This window comes from Arachis hypogaea, chromosome 19 (genome assembly GCF_003086295.3).
Source record: "Arachis hypogaea cultivar Tifrunner chromosome 19, arahy.Tifrunner.gnm2.J5K5, whole genome shotgun sequence".
NCBI classification, from domain to species: Eukaryota; Viridiplantae; Streptophyta; class Magnoliopsida; order Fabales; family Fabaceae; genus Arachis; species Arachis hypogaea.
In genome coordinates, this window is record NC_092054.1 from 151,407,336 (window position 1) to 151,412,482 (window position 5,147).

A 5,147-nucleotide genomic window follows, 5' to 3' on the forward strand; every position below is an offset into this window, starting at 1 on the left:
TAATTTTATCCAAGTAAAAGAGTATCTTTACAAAAATAATAAATGAATAAATAAAAATTAAGGTTAGCATTTTATGACACATACATATGCTTTATTAAAAATTACTCTTAGTCAACATCGAGATTGACTTGGTAGATTATTATATTATTAAAAAAAATTTAAGTGTTCTTAGATTTTAATGTTAATAATTTTAATTATTAATCTTAATTATAAAAAATATATAATATATTAATTAAAATTAATTGTTAAAATTAATGAAATATCGGTATTAAAAAAATATTTAAAAAATTTTTTTTTTTATATTATATCAGATTCACAAGCTTGAAATCAAACACAAATAAACAAACAAAAACAAAAGTAAAATCATGACGCAGGGGCATAATTTCTGCATGCACTAAGTACAATTTCAGAGATCACAATCATCAACAGATAGGAAGAGAAAGCTTATTTAAGTTTTCTATTTTTGTTTTCTTTAGTTTGGTTTATTCTTTGATAATAAAAGTTCTTTCTCTTTTTCCTTTTCTTTGGTCGTGACATAAATAGAAAAAAGCTTGATTGTATCGATGAGTCGGTGGGATAGCATGATATTTGGGGATAGAAACAATATGAATATGAATAATGTGATACATATAAGTATTTTTGTTAATTAAATTTAATTAAATTGATTTAATATTAATAAAAATTAATTATAAATAATATTATTTTAAATATTATTATTTAATTTAATTAAATTTAATTCATAAAAAAATTTAAATGTATAACTATTAAAAAAATATATAATCACGTTAGTTTATTACCAAACACGGGGACATTGCTTTCATTAAATAATAAATACAAATAATAAAAAATAAGAAGCAAGTGATCATTTTTGGCAGCACTTGAAACTAATAATGGAATGAAAAAGTCTAGAAACAATACTCTCACTAAATAATATAAATAACATTAATTAATAATTCAGAAAAGCTCTTGTATGCTTTACAAGTTAATTAACGAATAAATCCCAAAAACGCGATGCAAGGTACGTTCTTCTTCTTCTTCATCTTCCTCTTCTTCTTCTTCTTTTCTTTCGTTTATTGCCTTCTCTTTTTCCTCCTTCTTCTTCTTGCTGCACATTCTTCTTCCTCTTCTTTTCTTTCGTTTCTTGCTTTCTCTTTCTCGTTTTTCTTCTTCTTGCACGTTCTTCTTCCTCTTCCTCTTCTTCTTCTTTTCTTTCGTTTCTTGCCTTCTCTTTCTCCTTCTTCTGCTTCTTGCTGCACGTTCTTCTTCCTCTTTCTGTTCTTCTTCTTCATTTACGTACTTTTCTCTCTGTTTTCTTTCTTCGTTATTCTCGATTTCTATTGTTTTTTGACATCAAGCTCTGAAATCATTTTTGAAGAAGAAGAAGCAGCAGAAGATGAGGAGGAGAAAGAGAAAGAGTTCTGAAATATGCATAAGGTGTACTTCAACGAATTTTTGGTGTATTTCTTAAATCCTTTGGGTGTATTTTTGTAATCCTTTGGGTATATTTCTATAATCGTTTGGGTGAATTCCTGTAACCGTTTGGGTGTATTTCTGTAATCGTTTGGGTGTATTTCTAAAGTTCATTATCTTCAAATTTGGCAAGAAAATTGTTTTCATGGAGGAAGAAGAAGAAGAGTCGTTCATAATGCATGGTGAGTAGCGCGCTTTGGAAACAGGAAGTTGTTGAATAACGTGCGTTTTATTTACTCTTGAACGTGGAAGTGTGTAATGCGTTAATTAAGTGTAATGCGTGTGTTTTATTGGACTTGTAAGACTTGTAAGCCAAAAAGACTTGTATGTGTAGCAGGCCTCTTAATAATTATTATTTTTAATTTTTTTTAAATAAAATTTAAATAACCAACCGTAAGCACATTTTAAATAATAAGAATTAGCAAAATATCCGTTCCCGTAATCATGTTTTTTCTTTTTTTATTAACAATCATAAATCCTTCCCTCCACACCTGCATCACATCCCATCTCTGCCTTCCTCAACTCCTCGTCGGAATCTCGCGAAACACTGCACGTATTCTGGCTCCCTCATGCGTTCGCAATAGCGCCATGCAATCGTGCTTTGTCGGGCCTCCCCAACCGTCGCTCGCAGCTCAGCCCCGTCGCGCCTCCATCTCGTCTATCGCTGTAGGCAGTCCAGCCTTATCGCGCCGCTGCAAGCAACCCAACTTCGTCTTTCATTGCACCGTGAGGACTGCCTCTGCCCTCTGTCGCTACTGTTGTATCGTCGGGTTTCATGTTGCTGCTGCAGGAAGAAGTCGTGCCAATGACACAATTGCGACACCCCTCGCATCGTCGTCCTCCATCGTGTTCTTCCACCGCCGTTGGTTTTTTTTTTTTCTTTTTTTCCTTTCGCGACGTGGGGCGCCCTCCACCTTCCATAAATCATCTCGCACCGTCTCAGGGATATTTCTTTTTATTGTACATAGATGTTTAGTTTTTATTGTACATGGGTATTTCTTTTAAGTTTGATGGATGTTTCTTTTTATTGTACAGGGATATTTCGTTTAAGTTTGATAAATGTTGTCTTTATTGTACATGGATGTTTCTTTTTTTGCGACTCTAAAGTCCAGCGTTGCCAACAATGTTGCCGGCGTGACAGGGGAGGGAGGAGTGGAGTGGCTATGGTGAAAATAGGATAATAGAAAAAGAGAAAGGTGTAATTAGGAGTAAGGATGGATAATATATTTTTTCATGTTTAATAGACTTGTGGTGTAGCCTGTAAAAATCGATAAATTAATAAATAATTAAATAATAAATTAATTATGAGTCAAATAAATTAGAAAATTAAATTTTATATTTTAGAAAATTAAACATATTTAAAATACGAATTAAAATATTAATTTTAAAAATTTTAGTCTAAAACTAAGCTAACGAGCCAAACCGATTGGATCGAACCCGTACTAGACCCAAGGCCCAACATATATATACAAGCTCAGCCTTCTCTTCTCCCTCATTTCACATGAAACACGCTGAAGAAGAGGGAAGGAGATTAAGAACCTTAACTTTTAATTCAATCTTCAATTCCTCCAAATTTTTAATCCGAAACTCCGATCGCTGTACCGTTTGTGGCCACATGACCGTCTCGCCGAGCTCTTCAAATCCATCTCAATAAAGTCATAAGAAATTCGAATTTCTCACCCAGCCCTTCTTTTCTTTTGCGTCATATTTTCTTGTCTTTGTCTACCACTACAAATGCACCTTCTGTCAACACTGCTGATGGTTCCCTCTTACATGCAACACATAAAGTTTTATTTCACAGTCAAATCTTACTCTCCCTAATACTTATTTTATTTCCAAATTAAACTTTAATCTTATCTCTATTGGTCAACTTGTTGATCTCGATTTTGATGTCAATTTTTCTATTTCTGGTTGTCGTGTGCATGATCATCGAACGAGACAGATCATTGGGACTGGACGTAAGATCGGAAGTTTGTTTGAACTTGAGAATCTTTATATTCCTTCTACGTCAAATATATGTGCTGTTTCTTCTCCATCTACACTTCATTTGTAGCATCATCGTCTTACCCACAGCTCCTTAGAAAAATTGTGTCGTCTTATGTCTAAAGGTGTTTTAGGTCAAGTTAATCATGAGTCTTTTAATTGTATTTCTTTCAAACTGTAAAACAATTAGCATTATCTTTTCATAATAATCCATCTCTTTCTTACTCTCCTTTTGATCTTATTCACTCAGATGTTTGGGTCTTGTTCCCATCGCTTCTATAGGACAGACTCGATACTTTGTAGTATTTATTAATAATTATTCACGTTTTACTTGGGTTTATTTGATGACTAATCATTTTGAGTTGCCTCAACTTTATATTAATTTTGCCACTATAATTAAAACTCATTTTTCCAAGGTCATTAAAGTCTTTTGATGCGATAATGCTATGAAATATCGTGACTTCAAACTTTTAAATTTTCTCGTTGAACAGGGTACTTTGTCTGAGTTTTCTTATCCTAATACATCTGAACAAAATAAGAGCTGAACGCAAACACCATCACATTCTTGACTCTATTCGTGCTATGCTTATTTCTTTTTCGTGTCCTGAGCGTACTTGGGGTGAAATTGTTCTCACTGTTATCCATGCTATCAATAGAGTTCCTTATTTTGTCCTTGGTAACACTACTCTCGTTAAGCGTCTTTATCATACCTCTCTAGATTATAGCTCTCTTCATATTTTTGGTTGTTTCTGTTTTGTCCTTCTTCAGTCTCATGAGCATAATAAACTTGAACCTCAGGCTCGCATGTGTTGTTTTCTTGGTTATGGCACTAAATACAAGGGTTATCATTGTTGGAATCCTATCTCTCGATGTATTCGTATATCTCGTCGTGTTGTATTTTGGGTGCATCACATATTCTCTAGTTTCTCCTCTTTTGAGTCCATTCCTTCTACCCAGTCACCATTTTTCACTAACTCCCATATTGATCTTTTTTCTAGTGATGATACTATAGGTTCTATCTCCAGTCAACCTCTCGAGCCTCCTACTCTTGATTATCATTGTTTTTCTACTATTCTTCATCACCATGAACCTAAGTCATTCCGAGAAGCCTCTACAAATTCAAATTGGCAGCAAGTAATGTAGGAAAAAATCTAGGCATTTGAAAAAGCACACACTTGGAACTTGGCTGATCCTCCTTCTGATCAAGAAGTTATGGGTAGTAGATGGGTATACAGGATCAAGACTCGCTTTGATAGTTCTATTGACCATTATAAGGCACGATTGGTTTCTCAAGGATGTACGCAAGAATATGATATTAATTATGAAGAGACTTTTGCTTTTGTTGCTCGTCTCACATTTGTTCGCGCTCTCCTTGCCATTGTTGCGGTAAAAAAATAGGCTCTCAATCAGATAGATGTGAAAAATACATTTCTTAATGGGGATTTGAAGAAAAAGGTTTATATGAAATCATTTCTCGTGAATGGTTTGAAAATTTCAGCACCACTATATGCAATCTCGGTTTCACTAGCAGCCCTCATGAAAATGCTCTCTTTATTCGTAAAAGTGAATATGGGGTTGTTCTTTCTACTTTCATATGTCGATGAAATGATCATTACTAGAGATGATGTTGATAGTATCTTTGATCTTAAAGCATCCCTTCACCACACTTTTGAAATGAAAGATCTTGGTTCTCA